The sequence below is a fragment of the Palaemon carinicauda genome, chromosome 9 (assembly GCF_036898095.1).
Source record: "Palaemon carinicauda isolate YSFRI2023 chromosome 9, ASM3689809v2, whole genome shotgun sequence".
In the NCBI taxonomy this organism is placed as follows: Eukaryota; Metazoa; Arthropoda; class Malacostraca; order Decapoda; family Palaemonidae; genus Palaemon; species Palaemon carinicauda.
Genome location: NC_090733.1, coordinates 78,113,393 through 78,135,915, shown reverse-complemented (window position 1 = coordinate 78,135,915; position 22,523 = coordinate 78,113,393). Strand labels below are relative to the sequence as shown.

Genomic DNA, 22,523 nt, shown 5'->3' with positions numbered 1-22,523 from the left:
ACCAAGAGTGCCCTCTAGGCCTAGAAAACAGCAACAGCTCCCCGTGGCCACGGTGCCCCAGACGGTGGCACAACCAACCACCACCTTCCAACTGGTGCTCCAAACACTGGCGACCCAATCGCCGGTGTTCACCCCAGTCTTTGAAAGCCAATCGACGACTTTTAGGCCGAAGTCTCGAGGTTCCTTTCGAGGATCCTCTAGACGCCCCTTCAAAGGTAGGGGTAACAAAGATGGACATGGCTAAGGAGGCAAGTCCTCCAACCAGCACTCTAAGTGAGATGCTACCGGTAGGAGGGAGACTTCTCCTCTTCCGGGATCGTTGGACCTTCGATCCCTGGGCCCACATCCTAATAAAAAACGGACTATAGTGGAGTTGGAGCTCAACTCCACCAAACTTTCCTCAATTCTTCCAGCATTCAACCCCCATTCTGGAAGAATATGTTCAGGAACTCCTGAACAAAAGAGTTATACGGAAGGCAAAGTCCATCAGATTCCAAGGAAGACTATTTTGTGTTCCGAAGAAGGATTTGGAAAAGCTCACAGTCATTCTCGACCTATCACCACTCAACAAGTTCATAGTGAACCACAAGTTCAGAATGCTGACGCTTCAAACATAAGGACCCTTTTGCCCAAACGGGCATACACAGTCTCCATATCAACTGTCAAGTTTCCCCCTACCTAGGGTTCAAACTACAGAAAAGAAAGTACGTTTTCAGAGCCATGCCCTTTGGTCTAAACATAGCCCCAAGGGTATTCACCAAGCTTGCGAATGCAGTCATTCATCAACTACGCCTAAAGGGGATCCAGGTAGTAGCCTACCTGGACGACTGGCTGGTGTGGGCAGCATCCGAGGAAGAGTGCAGGCAAGCTTCTAAGCAAGTGATCCAGTTCCTGAAACACTTAGGATTCAAGATCAACTTGGAAAAGTCTCGTCCATCTCCAGCTCAAAAGTTCCAGTGGCTGGGCGTCCACTGGGACTTACAGTCACACTGCCTTTCCATTCCATCGAAGAAGAGGAAAGAGATAGCAGGATCTGTTAAGAGACTTCTTCAATCCGACAGGATATCAAGAAGGCAACAGGAGAGAGTGTTGGGGTCCCTCCAGTTTGCCTCAGTGACAGATCCAATATTGAAAGCACAATTAGAAGATGCATCAGGAGTTTGGAGAAACTACGCATCAAACGCTCGAAGAGATCTACAAAGACCGATTCCAAATCATTTGCGATCACTACTCAAACCATGCTCGGAAGCCAAAAACCTGAAGAGCAAGGCACCTCTGCAACCACCTCCACTGGCAGTCACCGTTCACACGGACGCCTCAAAAGAGGGGTGGGGAGGTCACTCTCATCATCGGAAAGTCCAGGGAACCGGGTCTCCCCTCTTCAAGACCTTCCACATCAATTTTCTGGAAGCCATGGCGGTTCTTCTCTCTCTGAAGAAACTGGAACTTCGCTGCTCAATCCACATCCGTCTGGTTCTAGACAGCGAAGTCGTAATGAGATGCCTAAATCAACAAGGCTCGAGATCGCCTCACATAAATCAAGTGATACTGGCCATCCTCCGTCTAGCGAAGAAGAAGAGATGGCACTTGTCAGCAGTCCACCTTTAAGGGTTCCGCAATGTGACAGCGGACGCTCTATCCAGGGTTAACCCGATAGAGTCAGAATGGTCCCTAGATGCAAAATCATTCTCCTTCATATTACGCAAAGTCCCAGGACTGCAGATAGACCTCTTCGCAACGAGCGACAACAAGAAGCTACCCCGGTATGTAGCCCCGTACAAGGATCCTCTAGCGGAAGCGACAGACGTAATGTCCATAGATTGGAACAGGTGGTCCAAGGTCTACCTGTTCCCTCCAACCAACCTTCTGCTGAAAGTCCTCGACAAACTGAGATCCTTTCGGGGGATAGCAGCAATAGTGGCTCACAAGTGGCCCAACAGTGTTTGGTTCCCTTTAATAACGGAACTACGCCTGAAGCTGATCCCGTTGCCGGACCCAGTTCTGACTCAGCAAGAGCAGAAATTGACTGTCTCAGCTTCATCAGAGAAAACCCAGAACCTTCATCTCATGATTTTCTCACCCTAGCGGTCAAGAAACGGTTTGGGATTTCTGGGGACAGTATTCACTTCTTAGAGGAATACAAGTCAAAGTCAACAAGAAGACAATATGAGTCTTCCTGGAAGAGATGGGTGGCCTTTGTCAAGGCGAAGAAACCTAAGGAGATTTCTACAGATTTCTGCTTGTCCTTCTTCATCCATCTTCATGAACAAGGTTTAGCAGCCAACACGATTACTACATGTAAATCTGTCCTAGCCAGACCAATACTATATGCCTTCCAGGTAGACTTTTCTAACGAAATCTTCAACAAGATTCCAAAAGCCTGCGCTAAACTTCGGCCCGCAGCTCCTCCAAAGCCCATTTCATGGTCTTTGGATAAGGTTCTTCACTTAGCATCAACTCTGAACAATGAGGATTGCTCGCTGAAAGACTTGACTCAAAAGGTGATATTCTTATTTGCACTAGCCTCAGGAGCCAGACTTAGCGAAATAGTGGCCCTCTCGAGGGATGATGGCCACATTCAGTTCACAGACTCCGGAGAACTGAACCTCTTTCCGGATCCGACGTTTCTCGCCAAGAATGAGCTACCCACTAAAAGATGGGGTCCCTGGAGAATCTGCCCTCTGAAGGAAGAAGCATCCCTCTGCCCAGTGGAATGCCTAAAGGTCTATCTTCGTAGAACTTCAGACTTTAAGGCAGGTCAGCTTTTCAGGGGAGAGACGTCTGGTTCAACATTATCCTTGAAACAGTTAAGGGCGAAAATCATCTATTTTATATGCAGAGCGGATCCAGACAGTACACCCGCAGGTCATGATCCAAGAAAAGTTGCCCCGTCTCTGAATTTCTTTCAGACGATGTCGTTTGAAAGCCTTCGGGCTTATACTGGATGGAAGTCATCCAGAGTTTTCTTCAAACACTATGCGAAGCAATCACAGGAAATAAGATTTCATGTGGTGGCGGCAGGCAGTATTATAAAGCCTGCCGCTTGATTACTGCGAAGAACAGTGCACTAATTGGGACTTTTAGTGAAGGGTGTACATGATAGACTCGTAAGACATATCATGTCGAGTATTGTGTTTAGTGATAACACTATAGACTGTTCTCTCTACACAGGTGACATTAAGCATAATAGACTGACACAAGTGCCAGGCATACTTATATGCACAGTGTTCCTAGTAACAACAGAATACATAGTGAAATTTTATATTTCCCTTGGAGTGGCTAATGTTTTCCTTATCAGGTGACACTTACTTTAATTCTGCTATTACTATTTATGCTTTTATGCAGAATTGTTCTGCATAAGATGTAATTGAATACAACTATGATTTCTATTTTTGTAATAAACAATAGAAGGAATCTTTGTGTCTCTTTCGCCTCAAACATTCTAGATTAAGAATAAAGTCAGAGCATCCTTGATTCTTTTAATACTTAAGAAAATATTGGGGAACTAAGGTTAAAACTGTTCCAAGCAAACAGGTAAGAACTGATTGTACTAAACTGTTTATTTTACTGAACTAAGGTTTCCTACACGTATATAAACCTGTCTGTCTCTTTTCAGCCAGACTTAGGAGGTATCAGTAACCTATACAGAGATATACCATCTAAGTACAAACTATACTTTATGTATATGATGACACTAATATACAAACTGTTTGCTAGATTGTTCCTTGAACTCTCAATCCTCAGTTTTTTTTTCCTAGAGTCTACCCAGACTCTTCCCTGTAGGGGGCAGGAAGAACTGACATAGTTTATGATCAGTTAATGGATGTATAACGGTAACATCAAGTGTCTCTAGGTCTAGAAGACCAAATAGGAAATATTTATCTCGAGATAACGGCACTATTGAAAATCCACAGATACATTAATGCTCTGGTAAACTTCCATCAGGACGACATGGCCTGAGCCCAAAAAACGGATTTTGAAGCGAAGCGAAAAATCTATTTTTGGGTGAGGTAGCCATGTCGTCCTGATGGACCCACCCTCTTTTTGACAAAAGGATAATGAATCCCTCCCTATGGTACTGTATCTGCAACACCTACAAAGCTACAAAGAATGGCTTGGTGGCGCCTCACGGTGGCGATTCGGCGCACTATTTACAGCACAGTAGGAGTGTCGAGAGCATTGCCTCTTTAATGACTCTATTATATTCTTGCCACTTTTCCCCTCGAAGCGGAAACGCTATTGGGGGTGTAGATAGCTATGAGACGATGTCAAGAATACGTCCTCTGATTACGCGATATCCAATTTTAAGGGATATTCGCTCCAGGAGTTAGAATTCTGGATACCTTTGGTAAATTCTCTGGGATATATCACTGTAGTCAAATGTAACCTAGGAAGCTACTAATGAAGGAACTTCCATCAGGACGACATGGCTACCTCACCCAAAAATAGATTTTTCGCTTTGCTTCAAAATCCGTTTTTTAAAATGGCCCATCTTTCTACGAATCAGGTATGTCTGTCCCGTAGCTGGGCATTTCCTTGCTTCGTTTGCAAGATGATCAGTTTTACCACACCTGTAGCAAATGGGGTTTTCCTATTGTTTCTGCTTATAAGTCTGATTCTGATATTTATGAACATTAGAGTTTGGCAATTTCCTATGACTAGGCTTTGACGTATTCTTTTTCTGATTCTCATTTTCTTTCAACTTTGAGCCTATCCTGCTAATTTTTGAATTTTCCATTCTATTTCATGTAGAACTACTTATTATGTTACTTTGCCTATTTGATGTTTCTAAAGCTCAGCCTATAATTAATACCTTCTCTAGTATTAAATCTTTATCTTGCAGTAATTATTTTCTTAGTTTTTGTGAAGTGCATTGGGGAATAACTTCATCTATGATAATATTTTCTAACTTTAGAAATTCACATGAAACAGCTAAATTCTCAAATCTAGTTACATATGCATTTCAGCTTTCATTTTCTTTCTGATATTCCTGTGGAGTAAATTGATACCTTTCAAAAAATTTATTGACCCGAGGAGCAAAATATGTAGTAAAAGCCTTAAGGAAGCTAGAAAAAAGTCAGAAGGATCGTAATAGTAATAGAATTTATGATTAAAGATAGAATTGTCAATGAAAACAAGAAAAAGTTTTGGTTGCTCAACTATAAAGAGTAAGGAAAGATATGCTGCGAAGGGGATGGCAGTGTGTATTACGCTACAGCGCGAAGCAGGAGGGGAGAGAGGAAGGGGGAAGGAGTGCAGAGGGGGAGTGGGTGGAATGGAGGAGGCGACAGAGGTGAATGACTTATGTAAGAACAAATGGCGAATGCTCAGAGTGTAGTACGAGAGCAAACATCAATTTTACGCTGTAGTGCAGAGGGGAGGGGAGGGGAGGGGGAGGAGGGATAAGGGGAAAAGAGGGAGGGAAGGCACACAGCTATAGTCGAGAGGTGACTTAACGTTAATATGATTGATTTTAAGCAGTAATATTTTACGTTAATTCAAGGGGATGATAGGGGGAAAAAGGGAAAGGGGAGAAGGGAGGGGAAATAAGGAGAACTGTGCATGATTGTCGTGAGTCGACTTAATTTTTACGTTACACAGTAACTTCAAGAGCAGGATTTTACGCTAAATCACCAAAATGGGAGAAAAGAAGGAAGGGAGAAAAAGGGGGAAAGGGAGGGGGGAAATGAATACAACTGTCACAAGGGGGATAACTGAAGGTTAGTACTAACTATTTAACTTAAAAAAATGGGATCGAAAATGATATTTAGAGGGAGTTAAAGTAATGGCATATGACGAAGTGAAAGTAAGAGAAACTGGTAATTTAGAAGAGGAGTGGAAGTTAGTAAAAGAAAATTTTGTTGGGATTGCAAGTGATGTGTGTGGCAAGAAGTTTGTTGGAGGCAGCATGAGGAAGGGCAGTGAATGGTGGAATGAAGGAGTGAAGGTAAAAGTGGAAGAGAAAAAGGGGGCTTTTGAAGAATGGCTGTAGAGTAATAGTGTAGAGAAGTATGAAAAATATAGAGAGAAAAATGTGGAAGTAAAGCGCAAAGTAAGTGAGGTAAAGAGGGCGGCTGACCTGAGGTGGGATTAGGGATTGGGTCGTTCATATGAAGAGAATAAGAAGAAGTTTTGGAAAGAAGTGAAGAGAGTAAGAAAGGCTGGCTCAAGAATTGAAGAGACAGTGAAAGATGGAAATGGAAGGTTGCTAAAAGGAAAGGAGGCAAAGAAAAGGTGGGCGGAATATTTTGAAAGTTTACTGAATGTTGAGGAAAATAGGGAGGCAGATGTAATTGCTGTTGCAGGTGTTGAGGTGCCGGTGATGGGAGATGAGAATGAGAGAGAGATTACAAGAGAGGAAGTGAGGAGAGCACTAGATGAAAGGAGAGTAGGAAAAGCATCTGGTATGGATGGTGTGAGAGCTGATATGTTGAAGGAACGGGGTGTGACTGTACTTGAATGGTTAGTGAGATTGTTTAATATGTGTTTGTGTTGTCAATGGTACCAGTAGATTGGGTTTGTGCATGTATTGTACCACTATATAAGGGTAAGGGAGGTGTGCATGAGTGTTGTAATTCAAGAAGTATTAGTTTGTTGAGTGTAGTTGGAAAAGTGTATGATAGAGTACTGATTAACAGGATTAAGGATAAAACAGAGAATGCAATCTTAGAAGTCAGGGTGGTTTTAGAAGAGGTAGGGGTTGTATGAATCAGATTTTTACAGTTAGGCAGATATGCAAGAAATATTTAGAAAAAGGTAAGGCGGTGTATGTTGCGTTTATGGATCTGGAGAAAGCGTATGATAGAGTTGATAGGGAAGCAATGTGGAATGTGATGAGGTTATATGGAGTTGGTGGAAGGTTGTTGCAAGCAGTGAAAAATTTCTACAAAGGTAGTAAAGCATGTGTTAGGATAGGAAATGAAGTGAGCGATTGGTTTCCGGTGAGAGTGGGGCTGAGACAGGGATGTGTGATGTCGCCGTGGTTGTTTAACTTGTATGTTGATGGAGTGGTGAGAGAGGTGAATGCTCGAGTGCTTGGACGAGGATTGAAACTGGTAGACGAGAATGACCATGAATGGGAGGTAAATCAGTTGTTGTTTGCGGATGATACTGTACTGGTTGCAGACGTGGGAGAGAAGCTTGGCCGATTAGTGACAAAATTTGGAAGGGTGTGTGAGAGAAGGAAGTTGAGAGTTAATGTGGGTAAGAGTAAGGTTATGAGATGTACGAGAAGGGAAGGTGGTGCGAGGTTGAATGTCATGTTGAATGGGGAGTTGCTTGAGGAGGTGGATCAGTTTAAGTACTCGGGGTCTGTTGTTGCAGCAAATTTTGGAGTGGAAGCAGATGTACGTCAGAGAGTGAATGAAGGATGCAAAGTGTTGGGGGCAGTTAAGGGAGCAGTAAATAATAGAGGGTTTGGCATGAATCTAAAGAGAGTTCTGTATGAGGAAGTGAGTGTACCAACTGTGATGTATGGATCGGAATTGTGGGGAATGAAAGTGGCGGAGAGACAGAAATTGAATGTGTTTGAGATGAAGTGTCTAAGGAGTATGGCTGGTGTATCTCGAGTAGATAGGGTTAGGAACGAAGTAGTGAGGGTGAGAACGGGTGTAAGAAATGAGTTAGCAGCTAGAGTGGATATGAATGTGTTGAGGTGGTTTGGCCATGTTGAGAGAATGGAAAATGGCTGTCTGCTAAAGAAGGTGATGAATACAAGAGTTTATGGGAGAAGTACAAGAGGAAGGCCAAGGTTTGGGTGGATGGATGGAGTAAAGAAAGCTCTGGGTGATAGGGGGATAGATGTGAGAGAGGCAAGAGAGCGTGCTAGAAATAGGAATGAATGGCAAGCGATTGTGACGCAGTTCCGGTAGGTCCTGCTGCTTCCTCCGGTAACTTAGATGACCGTGGAGGTAGCAGCTGTAAGGGATTCAGCGTTATGAAGCTTCATCTGCGGTGGGTAACGGGGGAGGGTGGGCTGTGTCACCCTAGCAGTACCAGCCAAACTCGGTTGAGTCCCTTGTCAGGCTGGGAAGAACGTAGAGAGGAGAGGTCCCCTTTTTTTGATTCATTTGTTGATGTCGGCTACCCCCCAAAATTGGGGGAAATGCCTTGGTATATGCATGTATGCATGCTAAACTTTAAACAAAAGAAAAAATACGTTATTTTGGAGAGAGAGAGAGAGAGAGAGAGAGAGAGAGAGAGAGAGAGAGAGAGAGAGAGAGAGAGAGATCGAAAAGGAATTAAATGAGATGAAATGAAATGAATTGTAGTTTAGCGGGAGTTGGCGTGTGTTGACTGCGGCTGGGAAGAGGCCAGCACAGGAAGTGGATTACGTCACCAGAGGCAACGAAGGGTGGAAGGGATGGAGTTGGGGTAGGGCTGACAGAGAGTTAGGCAAGCTGTGAGACTCGTTCTTGGCGAAGAGCCAAGTGTTGGACAGTGAACAGATGTAGCCGACAGACATTACGTCATCGGTGGATAGGAGGGAGTAGGGTTTGGTGGGATGGGGGTTGAAAGTGGGTAGGGGTTAGGCGAAGGAGACCGAGTCAACACACACACACACACACACACACACAGGCAAAGGGAGATTCATTTCGCTGGTCTTCTACATAGATTTTGCTTTATCCTATATACCAATAGATTTTATTGATATACTTGTTATCGCAAAAGGAATATAGTGGGATAGCGAAATGAAAAGGGATTTTACGATAAAAGGAAAAGGATTTATATTTAAGCAACAGAAATAGAAATAATTAAAAATATATCGAGTGAAAGACTTTTTACAGTCATTCACGTGATATGCGTTACACTTCCTTGATCGCTGGGTTTGCGTTTCAGGGATAAGGACACCATGGGGATAAGTTGGGATAAGGATAGATGGATTATATATGGAGCGGGGATCTAGAAAATGCGATCCCTCATGGTAAACTTTGCTTTTTTTGTTTCCATGATTTTATCACTTTTCATTTAGGTAGACTGTGAATATGTTATTTGTTCTTTTGGTAGGGAGAGGAGCTGTATTGGATAGGGAATATGTTTCGACAAATGTTACACTTCCTGTGATATCAGGGTTTATTTTGGGAAGGCTAAAGCGGCACCCGAAATTGCATTTTTGGAAAGGATAGGAAGGATAATGTGTGCAGTGAGCCGGGGGATCAAGAAAAGGAGATCCTACATGTAAAGCGTGTGCTTGCTTGACATGATTCTGTGACTTGCACTTTTATATACTGTGTTGGTGTACCTGTTTTTTGGAGGGGGAAAGGATGATTAGGATTATTATCCTTAATGGATAGGGGTAAGATTCCGGTTAGCTATACAAGAAATGGGTTTGTGTTTCCAACAGTGAAATGAGTTACCTGGACTATTAAATAAGAATGAGTTTGCGTATGTTATAGAAAAAGTTTTTTTGGTTATAAAGTAATGAAAGACTGTTTTATTAATTAAAAACTGTTTTGTTTCACAGGGGGAAGGGAAAGGATTAGGATGAGGTTATAAGGTTTAGTGTTGACGTAGAATAAGTGAAACTTTTGTTTGGAATCCCATAGACTTAAACCTAGGCCTGAGTTTGTGTTTGTGTATGTAATAATTTAAATAGGCCTATTTTGGCAGTTACTTTATATGAGAATAAATATGTATTTAAATAGTAATTTAAACTAATTTAAGATGCTTTACATTACGTTACTAAGTTATCTGGGAGGGGGATAAGAACATAAGGAGCCAGAAAGTGTGTGTGTATTTTCCAGTATGTGTTTAGTTACTTGTACAGCTGTGTAAGGGGGAGGGAAGGTTATGGATTGTCTGAGGGGTAAGGTTTCTCTGAAAAAAAAGAAGGTAATGTTCCAAGGGTTCAGCTCCTGTGGAAAGATCACAATAAGGACATGGTCTATTCTCTACATCTAATAATCTGCCAGCTGCAGAGGTAGCCAGGACGTAACCTGTGGAGAATGACGGTTAATTTCCTACTAAAGGATTTGGGCATGTTATGGGGGAGGATATCAGTAACCTCAGTGTACCACGTAGCAGAACGGGAACCCTCATGCAAGATTTGACGAATTAAACTTTTTTTTTTTGTACATGACAATAGTCAGACATTAACTTTTTGATATGTGTTAGAGAGGGTCTGCATGCCCTGCTTACTGTGGTACACCGCAGAGCACTATTAGCGAGGCAGTCAGCTTCATCATTTCCATGAATACCTACGTGACTTGGAATCCAGTTGAGGGTAACTCTCCTGTTCCTCTGTGCATGGGCTGTGGCCAAAGCCTCTATACTGCTGATAAAAGAAAAAATATCGTAATTAACCAAAGGAACCTATTTTAGAACCAAACTTCAGAAACCAACCTGTTTGAGCTAAGGTTTCAAAGACGCATAGTTTCTATTCTCTATTACATGTTAACAAAAACAGAAAATATACTTAGCGAATTTGACTTTCCAAATTGGCGGCTCCTTGGAATAAATGAAGTTGGTTCCTTCTTGTAATTTAAATCACCCAATTTAAACTTTAGAGAGAGCACTGTCTTTCTGGCGGAGCTTTGTATACTACATTTTTTCCGCCCTACCACACACTACTGAACTAGTTTTTTGGAAGAGCTAAATGGTAACAATCAATTATTTACGACCGTACAACTCTACTAGTAATTTAATTCGCGGTATCTCTCAAATACTTATGCTAATTATTTATATCATTTATAATATTCAAACTATTATTTATTTATTAATTATTTATTTAATTTAAAAAGAATGAAATATACTTCACAATACTTAATTAATTTGATTAGTATTTCTCCTCTTATTTACTAAACAAGTTCGACACACATTTCCATGCCAACCCTGTAATTTATTTTATTTTACAACACTAAATAAGAAAATATTTTCATTAAATTTACACTTTACAATACTTTGAATGGCACCTCTAGAGTTGGTGTGGATAGTTGTATGGCCAAATTTTGAAAGGGAGTTCTCCAATGCCTTTGCAATAGCAAAGAGTTCCGCCTGTAGGATGGAAGCATGGTCAGATAGCCTCCAGCTACTGGAAAAGGTGCTGGAGAATACAGCTGAACCTGCAGCAGGTATATTCCTGTCTACGGAGCCGTCTGTGAAGTAAACGTTAGTGGAACTGGTACTGTTAATAGAATCCAAAGCTGCAACCTTCAATTGTTGAAGAGAACATTGAGATTTAAATGCTGGAAGAACAGTGTAGTTAACTTCAATTGGATCAGGGCTCCAAGGTGCTGGAGGGACATAGTTTTCATCAAATTTATCATGTTTCACGTTAAGAATGACCTGCTGAGTATTTACATCTCTAATTTTTTGAATGAGTTTACCAATGTAATGATTAGAGGGCTCTAGGTCTTCATGCAAATTGATGAATCTGTTTACTTTAGTTTTAAGTGGGGAGTTTCTATTAATTTTTAATGTCTTAATGATAACACAACACATACGCATTTTTATTCTATCTGCAATTGATAACAGGTTGGTTTCTTGCCTGAGATTGTGAAGCCTTATCCACATAGGGGCACCAGTAATTAACCTCATTGCATTATTTTGAATAACTTCAAGTGAAGAAAGAAGAACTGGAGGGAGGGATGTGAGTACAGGGGAAGCGTATTCAACCTGTGATCTTACATTTTGCACATAAAATAGTCTCAATAAATGAGGAGTGGTTCCTTTTTGTAAAGTAGTAATTCTTATCATTGCAGAAAATCGAGAGTTGACTTTTTGTCTAAGTAACTTAACTTGAGTATGGGGGAGAAGCTTATGATTAATATCAACCCCTAAGTAAATGAAATTTGGAACCCACTCAATGGAGTTATTACCAATAAAAGAGGGGGAGGGGGTTCAACATATTTAATGGCCATTGCCTTAGTTTTAAGGGGATTAATTTTCAAAACCTAGTTCATTACATTCATGAGCGATGGCCGTAAGGGCTCTTCATCTTTTGAGACTGAAAACGAACAGAGTGTGGACATACCATACAGATATCTGCATATATGAACACCTCTATTCCTTTAGGGAGTTCTTTTAATAGGAGATTTTCAATGAGAACATTAACTAGGAATGGACTTAGTATTCCTGCCTGAGGATTGCCATTCTCCAGAGGGAGGAAAGGTGAAGTGACACCTTGGAAAGTGACTCATGCTTCCCGGCCTTGAGTGTACTCTTGAACCCAGGACAGCAGGTGACCTCTGACTCTCTTGCAGACAAGAGAGAAGAATATTGCAGCCACACTGGCAAGTTCAAAACCCTTCTCAAGGTCCAAGAAGAATACAAGGGCTTGCAACTCGTTGATAGTAGCCATGAGGTCTGTAATGCATTCATGAGTGCCTACACCATCAGTGAATACATACAGCCTATGGTGTAGATTTCCAACCTTCCATTTAAGTCAATTTAGGACCATTCGTTCTGCAACTTTTTTCCGTGCAAGTGATCAGAGCTATAGGCCTGTAGGCGTTTTCCTCTTTTGGTTTGGGAACTGGTTGAGTATCCTGTTGCCTCCAAAGCCGAGGTCTAACCCTTTCAACATCGGTTTTATTAATAAGTTCGAGATATATCTCCTTAGCAGGGTCACCCATGTGTTTGAGCATACTATATGTGATATAGTCAGCCCCTGGAGCAGTGTTCTTGGTCTTGGAGAGGGCGACATTGAGTTCATCCATGGTATACAGAGCATCAGCATCATTGGATATGTTGCAAGCTGCAGTGACCATGGTCATCCTGATGGGGTAAAGGACCCCTTGTCTTTGTCTGGCCTCAGGATAGAGGTTATCAGACTTAGACCGGTTTGCAAACTCTTTTGCCAATCTGAGAGCCTCAGCAGTAGGATCTGCGTGAGAGACCATTACGGTGGATCTTTTACCGGAGACTTTGTTAAACCAGCCCCAGATCTTTCTAACAGGAGTAGAAAATTTAACCTCAGCGCACCAGTCAAACCATTTTTCTTTTTTTTGTCTTCATTCGCCACCTGGGCAGAGTGCTGAGCTACTCCGATCAGGTTTTGATGAAGAGCATCAGTATTATTTCTTTGAAAAAGTTATCTGATACGGTTAAGCCGCTTACTCATGGCTTTAATCCTGGAATTGTAGTACCAGGAATCCTTATGGTCTTTGGTAAAGGATTTTTTCTTAGGCATAGAGGATGCCACAGCCTCAGTTAGTTGTTCACTGAGTGATTGGAGGATGTTATTGGAGTCTTCAAGAGGTTCAACAGAATATCTTTCAGCCCATGTTGTCCTGTGCTGCTCAAAAAGATCTCATTTGCCGAAATCTGGGTTCTATCTCCTTGGGGGAGGAGGAGGGTCTGGCAATTTCTCCAACCGAAAAGAGGAAGTCATGCCATAGTGATCGCTTGTGAGAATAGGATGAAAGTCCCAAGAGGAGTTGTTGCATAGGTTTTGGGAGACGAATGTACGATCCAGACGTCCCCCTGCAATATGAATAGGGATATCTACATTATTGAGGAGTTTCACCCCAGGAAAATCCTCAAGTAGTGAATATAGATGCTCCCCAGTAGTATTGGTGGGGGAGGTAGACTTAAGGAAGGGATGATGTGCGTTGAAGTCACCTGAAAAAAAAGTATCCTGAGTCTCAGCAGCCACAAAAAGCGGATTAGCATCAAGTACACTTGCAGCGATTTTGTAAATGTTATGTATTGTTAGTGTAGTGTTTAAAAAGGTAATTTGAACGCTAAGTGTCTCTGCTTCGTGGCAGTCAATATCAATGATTCTTTTGGAGGGAATTGTGTTTTTTATTAGTGTGATTAAGCCACGACTTGTGTCAGTGTAGTGTGTTCTGTGTACCTTGTAGTTGGCAAGTTTGAAAGTGGTGTTTACTCTAAGTAGTGTTTCCTGCAAGAGAATGATGTCCGGTTTCTGTATGGCTACCTGAGACTGCAGGAGAGCATACTTTGGCCTGATCCCTAGGATGATCCATTGTAATATTTTGATATAGTTGCTCTCCTGTGGTAAGGGAGAGGGGGGTAAACTCATATCACTGCCGGAGTCCGAGAATTTAAGATAGGGGGGCACGAGATAGTGTGTCACAGATGAAACTGATGGCAGACTTAAGGGCCTCATCTATGACTAAACCTGGAAAAAATTTCTGTAAGAAAGAGATAATGGCTGGGTGCAGGACACTAACTTAGAGGAAGAAGTTAAGGATAGGATGGGATAGAGAAGGTTGTGAGGTTAGTTGAGGGGAATTTTGTTGTTGGAGTGGGGGATAGTGGATGTTGGAGGATGTGCTAAGGGCTGGAGGGATAGGATCATGAGATGTTGAGGGCTGGGGGGTGTTGTTTAGGAGTGGGGTTAGATTGAGGTTTGGGGGAACGGTTAGATCTGGGGGCTCTTGGCGATCTGGGTTGTCTTCGAGGTTTTTTGGTTGGGGGGCAGGAATTTCAAAAAGGGAAGAGGATGGTTGAGAGGAAGGAGTTGTTTGTCTGGGAATAGATTTGGTTGTTTTGGATCGGGTGGAACTTGTGAGGGAGCACCGTAGGAAGGATAGGTTTGGGGCATGGGTCTAGGTTGTGGATTAGTAGAATTAGGTTGTTGTTTTTGTGGGGCAGGATGTTGTTGAGTAGGATGGGTTTGAATTGAGCCAGCCGCACTAAAGTTTGGAGAGGTTTGGTTCCTCCAGGCGTATTCCCTCCTGAGTCTCTCAGGACAACGATGGTTCCACGAGTGGTGAGGTTGTTTGCAGTGAGGACATCGTGGTTGAGTGGGCTCATCTGCCTTGAATATAGTAAGGCAGATGGAGGTATCATGCCTCTTTGAACATATGCCACGAACAGGGTGAGTGGCATGACAGTTGTTTTTGTGGTGCCCGTACCTCTGGCACTTATGACACCTAAGAAGGGAAGGATTATAGTCCTGTATCTTAAACTTTCCCCATATTCCCGAGTCAACACATTCAGGAGGGGGGGGGGTTCGAAAGTGAACTTGACTTTATTGGACACTCCCCCGTCCTTAGGGGTACACTTCTCGGCTTTAACAATAGTTGGATATGCAAGTAATCTATGTACATTATATTTGTAAGAGCATCCACAAACAACATAAATTCTTCTGAGTTTGGAGGGATCTAGTCTTACAAGGGTGGTGATGGTGCTAAGGATATCACTAGCTGCTTGGTCATGAGAGGAGAGAATCATATCTCCTTCCAAGTTGGGTTTTACAGTGATATTAATTCCAGGATACTCATTCTCAATCCTTATGACCTGATCATAAGCACTGCACTGAGAGGTATTTACTGCTTTAAACTTTGAAAAAGAGTTAGTGGGTGGGAAAGGAACTTTCGGCTTCTTACCTTTATTATCATTCACGAGAGTCCAGAGTCCCGTTTTAGTGGAGTCCTCGTTTACTTCCTGTGTAATGGAGTCTCTATCTTGAGAACGAGGGGTGTTGGTCCTTGAAGGAGTAGGGATTGGTTCTTCCTCTTGTTCGCCATCCAATTGGGTGAGTTGGAGGTTAAGCGAAAAAGTTTCGCTGCCAGACAACGTCTGATGGGCCTTCTTAACAGCTTGGAGGTCGGGTGGAGGGGAGGATGGGGCGCCTCGTTTATGTTGAGAGAGAGAGAGAGAGAGAGGTTTCATCAGTGTTCATTTCCATGTCGATGTTGTTTCCTTGATTGTTACCTTGGTTAGTTTCAATGGATTGAAGAAGCTCTTCAATGGCCGAGTCTTCAAACTCCCCACTATCAGCAATAGCCAAAGGGGGGGGGGGGGGGGTAGGGGGAGGTGGGATCTTCGTCTTCGTCCATAGCGATCTATGGATAGGGTATGAATTCCCTTAGAGTTGTTTTACACCGAGGAAAATAAGTTACAGTTACGTAAGCCGATGCAACTGGGGAGCTCCTGCAGCTCTGACGTCTAATCGCAACGGATGTTACGAAAAGACTGGGATATCTGATCATGCCTTGATTTCATTAGTAGTGAAGACTGAGCAGCCTGTCCCTGATGTATCATACTCATGTAAAATTCATATGAAATCTCGAGCAGACTGGAATGGTATTTTGCATGATCTTTTAGGCTTAAATTGGTCATAATTGTATAGTAGTGTTGATTCTGTTGTCCCTTTGAATGAGAATCTAGTCAACATAACTGCAACCCTTTTAGCTCATGTGTTTGACAACAAGGAGAGTAATGAGAAACTCGAACTTCCTCATTCCTGTTTTTCTGAGGCTAAACTAAATAGTTTAGCTTTTCGATCTCGTTAAATTAGAGCTCTGTTAATGGACGTTGATGCTTATGGAGGTGTAGACCCAAATGGTATTTTTCCTCTTTTTTTTTTTATAAAGACTGCAGATTTTTAGCTCCAAAATTATGTGTTATTTGGGCAAATTAGCAAGAAGAGGAGCTTTTAGCACTTGTTGGAGAATAGGTAATGTTACTTCACTTTGTAAATGTGTTTTTGGTAGCTCAAGTTCACTGATTACCGCCCAATTTCCATAACTCTATGTTATCTTATGTTTTTGAACGTCTTTTGGCAAAACGTCCTAATAGGTTTGTTGAAGGTAATCACCTGTTCCCTAGTTTGGAATTTGGTTTTCGTAAAGGACTCAGGGTATGTGATGCCCTTCTTACAATCTCCAATGCTGTACAGAAATCCCTTGATTGTGGTCAGGAAGTTCGTATGATTGGCCTAGATATTAGTGCTGCCTTTGATCGTGTTAATCACGAGGCCCTTGTTTTCAAACTCAAACAGTTGGGAGTGGGTAGGTTGTTTCTTAGCATTATTATTGAATTTTTAAGTAATAGATATCAAAGAGTTGTTATTGATGGTCACCAAAGTGAGTATAGGAATGTAATATCTGGTGTTCCTGAAAATAGTGTTCTTGACCCATTCCTTTTCATACTATATACACATGACATGTGGTTTCGCCTAGAAAACAAGCTTGTTGCATTTGCAGAGGATGCTACACTCTTTGCATCAATTTCATCTCCTGAATATAGATCTTGCATTGCTGAATCCCTTAGAGATCTAGCTAAAATTAGTGCATGGTGAAAATTATGGGGTATGAAGTTGAATCCTAGCAAAACCCAAAGTATGATTCTAAGTAGGTCAAGGACAATGGCTCCTAAACATCCAGATCTCAGTAGTGATGATGTTTCTTCAACTTTGTATGACAGCAAATTTACTTTTGAGAAACACATAAGGTCTGTATATTCTGCCATTGCACAAAAAAACTGGCTTATTGAGAAAGTCTTTTAAGATTTTCGGTGATCAATCTATTCTGAAGAAGTGTTTTAATTCTTTCATTTTACTTTGTTTCGAGTATTGTTCCCCTGTCTGGTCTTCAGCTGCTGATTCTCATCTTAATTTGTCTGACAGGAACTTACGTCTATAAGATTTCTTATTCCTGATCTAGATATTAATCTTTGGCACCGTCGTTTAATTAGTTCACCATGCATGTTGCATAAGCTATTCCTTTTATCTGACGATCCTTTATATTCAGATCTTCCTGGACAGTTCCATCCTTTTCTTAATACAGTACTTAGAATGCAGTTAATTCTAATAGTCAGGCCTTCTTCATCATGAGGCTCAATACTACACAGTATCCTAGAAGTTTTATTCCAGCTGTGACCAATTTGTGGAAGGATCTTCCTAATCGGGTAGTAGGATCAGTTGAACTTCAAAAGTTCAAACTTGCAGCAAACGTTTTTATGTTGAACAGGATGAAACAAGTCTTTTTGTAGTCTATATATGAGTTATCTGTTTTAATGTTATTAATGTTTTTTTGAATATGTTATTTTAAATTTTCATTACTTCTTATATCATTTATTTATTTCCTTGTTTCCTTTTCTCACTGGGCTATTTTCCCTGTTGGAGCCTTTTAGCTTATAGTATCTTGCTTTTCCAACTAGGATTGTAGCTTCGATAATAATAATAATAATAATAATAATAATAATAATAATAATAATAATAATAATTGTATGATACGTATGTATTATTAAAATACATTTATTCCTGGCTTACATTACTGCTACAACTTTCAATGGCTTGTCTCTCGAGAGTCTACATCAATATAAACATAACTATTGTACAAAAAATATGAAAATAACAAATAAGCATCACTCTTACAAGACTGGATCATACTGTAATACAAATGTAAGAAGAATTTCATCCTATCTCTGAGGCAATTAATCCATGATTATATCCTCCATAACATACGCTACTATACTTATAATTAATATTCAAACATGTTCTATCAATGTAATTCTGTTCAACATTACTCATAATACACGTAGCGCATATGGTATTACAGTACCAATACATAAAACTCTCGACTCCAAGGGAACATGCATAATCCTACCCCTAAATGTATGGTCTACAAAATAGAAAATGAAACTGTAAAAGGTAATTAGCAATCCGGAATATGTCTGTGGACAAATATACTAATTGACTAGCAGATGGGAGTTTTAGTACATAGAAAATTTAAAGTACATAAATACTTAAGGTGTAAAATAATGAATACAAAGAATATCTTGAGTCACTCGCTTTAGGAAGAACCATCATTCAAATTTCCCCTGCCGTGACGTCACGAACAATACCAAACGTCTGATGTGAAGAAGAAGAGTGAGGAAAATTCGTATTGAGAATCCTGAACCTACGCATCGATTATTTTCTACATGACTATATTTAATTATCTGTTGCTAACACACACACACACACACACATATATATATGTATATATATACATACGTATATATATATATATATATATATATATATATATATAAATATATATATATACATATATATATATATATATATATATATATATATATATATATATATACACACATGTATATATATATATATATATATATATATATATATATATATATATATATATATATATATATATATATATGTGTGTATGTATGTATACTTAATAATATGTATATATGTATGTATGTATATTTTCGAATGAATTTTTTTAGTTGCACTTAAAGTACAGTTATATTTTTGTAATATTATTACGAAACATTAAGCTCTACCGGCAACAGATTCCAAAATCTTATGAATTTATGCAGCCATTGTTCTATATATGAATGAGTTTAACTTCAGACTTGTTAGATTGATAGAAATATGATTTTCATGAAAAATATGAAATTTGAAGTGTCCCTTGAATGCATGATACTAAATAATAATTGATGTAATCTCTTTATTTATTCTACAGTTTAAGAAGAAAAGCCTCCAACATTAGGAAGCCTCGATGACATTGAAGTAAATAATGCTTGAATTAAACAAGAGAACCTGCTTTTGGAACGGGAAAAATTGAGGCTGGAAGTAGAATTATTGAAAAAAAGACTCGACCGAGATAAATCTACTGACAATGAAGTCCAAGTATATCAGAATTTGGAAAATATAAGACTTCGTTGTATATAACTTCCCTATTATACAAAACAGTTGATTATTACTTAACGAGGTAAACATTATAAAATGTGGCACCAATCTTCAATCACAACTATGCAACTGTGACAAATAACACAAGAAATAAAGATTTTTAGGCTTACCTGCTTTTATTACATGACCTGCGAGTCCGTTTCTGTTCGTAGCAATGTTACGTAACACATCTGTTGCAGATATAACTTTTTGTATGGATTCCTGGGTTCTCATTCAGCTCCGTACATAGGGTCCGTCGCTGTAATATGTAGATCGGCACTAACATAGTAAGGAACTTTGCAAACAACTCATTCTTAGTGAAGTTTTACCAGCTTAGTAACCAACTGACACAAATTTTATTCCCAACAGACTTAGCAGGGTTTTACGAATTCAAAGCCCAGGTTTCAAGTATATTATTATTATTATTATTATTATTATTATTATTATTATTATTATTATTATTATTATTACTTACATATCTACAACCCTAGTTGGAAAAGCAAGTAAAATAGCCCAGTGAGGAAAGGAAATAAGGAAATAAATAAACTGCAATAGAAGTAATTAATAATTTAATAGTAAAAATTTTAACAACAATAACAACGTTTAAATAATTCTTTCATACATAAATTATGAAAACTTAAAAAAAAAAAAAACCAAGAGGAAGAGAAATGAGGTAGTATAGTGCGCCTGAATGTACCCTCAAACAAGAAAACTCTGTCCCAAGATAGTGGAAGACTATGTTACAGAGGGAACTATTACAAAAAAGAAGAAATATCTTAAAGCTATAAGAAAGAATATGATTGTTTGAACGTAGCAGTCATAGAGAAAAAAATTCAATAGCATAAAAATACAAGTACCCAACCGTACAGACGATTTGATTATCAGAAAAATTTTAATGTAACATGAAATAAACAGTTACATTTTAATCAGAGAGAGGACAAGATTTATGAGAAAAGAACTCAACTTTCTAACTTTATCATTCAAAAATCTTTTAAAACAGATTCAATAGTATTATGGTGTGTAAACATCATAAGGACCTTTAAAACTGATAGTTGTTTCCAGTTTAACCTTGCAGTTATTTTTTTATTACTACTAGTAGGCCTTCTTAAAATAATCAAATGCAAGAATATTGGTATTCGTTTTAAACAATGATTGATCATGCCATTCTTTACTGTTTTTGATTTCTGTTGGAAAATAAGAAAATGTGACATTCCTTACCGTTTCTGTTTTAAAAAAATGTGACATTCTTTACTGTTTCTGATGAAAAAAATGTAATATTCTTTACAGATTCTGTTGTAAAAAATGTGACATACTTTACTGTTTCTGATATAAAAAAATGTGATATTCTTTACAGTTTCTGTTGTAAAAAAATGTGACATTCTTTACTGTTTCTAATGTAAAAAAATTTGATATTCTTTGCTGTTTCTGTTGTAAAAAATGTGACATTCTTTACTGTTTCTGATGTAAAAAATGTGACATTATTTACATTTTTTGTTGCAAAAAATGTGACATTCTTTAATGTTTCTGGTGTAAAAAATGTGACATTCTTTACAGTTTCTGTTGTAAAAAATTATATTCTTTACTGTTTCTGATGTAAAAAAATATGACATTCTTTACTGTTTCTGATGTAAAAAAAATTTGACATTCTTTACAGTTTCTGTTGTAAAAATGTGACATTCTTTACTGTTTCTGATGTAAAAAAAATGTGACATTCTTTACTGTTACTGATGTAAAAAAGTCTGACATTCTTTACTGTTTTTGTTGCAAAAAATGTAACATTCTTTACTGTGTTTGATCTAAAACAATGTGACATTCTTTACTGTTTTTGTTGTAAAAAAATATGACACTCTTTACTGTGTCTGATGTAAAAAAAATGTGACATTCCTTTCTGTTTCTGATGTAAAAAAAATGTGACATTCTTTACTGTTTCTGTTGTAAAATATGTGACATTCTTTTCTGTTACTGTTGTAAAACAATGTGACGTTCTTTATTGGTTTTGTTGTAAAAGATTTGACATTCTTTACTGTTTCTGATATAAAAAAGAAGATGTGACATTTTTTACTGTTTCTGTTAAAAAAATATGATATTCTTTACTGTTTCCTTTGTAAAAATGTGACATTCTTTTCTGTTTCTGTTTTAAAAAATGTGACATTCTTTACTGTTTCTGTTGTAAAAATGTGACATTCTTTACTGTTGCTGTTGTAAAAAAATATGACATTCTTCTCTGTTTTTGTTGTAAAAAAATGTGACATTCTTTACAGTTTCTGTTGTAAAAATGCGACAATCTTTACAGTTTATGTTGTAAAAAATGTGACATTCTTTACTGTTTCTGATGTAAAAATGTGACATTCTTTACTGTTTTTGATGTAAAAATTTGACATTCTTTACAGTTTCTGTTGTAAAAATGTGACATTCTTTACTGTTTCTGATGTAAAAAAACGTGACATTCTTTACTGTTACTGATGTAAAAAAGTCTGACATTCTTTACTGTTTTTGTTGCAAAAAATGTAACATTCTTTACTGTGTTTGATGTAAAACAATGTGACATTCTTTACTGTTTTTGTTGTAAAAAAAATATGACACTCTTTACTGTTTTTGTTGTAAAAAAATTGACATTCTTTACTGTGTCTGATGTAAAAAAAATGTGACATTCCTTACTGTTTCTGATGTAAAAAAAATGTGACATTCTTTACTGTTTCTGTTGTAAAATATGTGACATTCTTTTCTGTTACTGTTGTAAAACAATGTGACGTTCTTTATTGGTTTTGTTGTGAAAAATGTGACATTCTTTACTGTTTCTGATATAAAAAAGAAGATATGACATTTTTTACTGTTTTTGTTTTAAAAAATATGATATTCTTTACTGTTTGTTTTGTAAAAATGTGACATTCTTTTCTGTTTCTGTTTTAAAAAATGTGACATTCTTTACTGTTTCTGTTGTAAAAATGTGACATTCTTTACTGTTGCTGTTGTAAAAAAATATGACATTCTTCACTGTTTTTGTTGTAAAAAAATGTGACATTCTTTACAGTTTCTGTTGTGAAAATGCGACAATCTTTACAGTTTATGTTGTAAAAAATGTGACATTCTTTACTGTTTCTGATGTAAAAAAATGTGACATTTTTTATAGTTTCTGTTGTAAAAA

General features: G+C 38.7%; 1 long non-coding RNA gene across 1 annotated transcript in view; it reads left to right on the top strand.

Annotated features, from left to right (window-relative positions):
- Window positions 1-19,773, top strand: part of LOC137647013 (uncharacterized) — a 57,429-nt gene extending 37,656 nt beyond the window's left edge. The window contains exon 4 of the long non-coding RNA XR_011045511.1: window positions 19,173-19,773. This is a non-coding gene — a long non-coding RNA (uncharacterized lncRNA). The remainder of the gene's footprint in view (window positions 1-19,172) is intronic.
- Window positions 19,774-22,523: the final 2,750 nt, after the last annotated feature.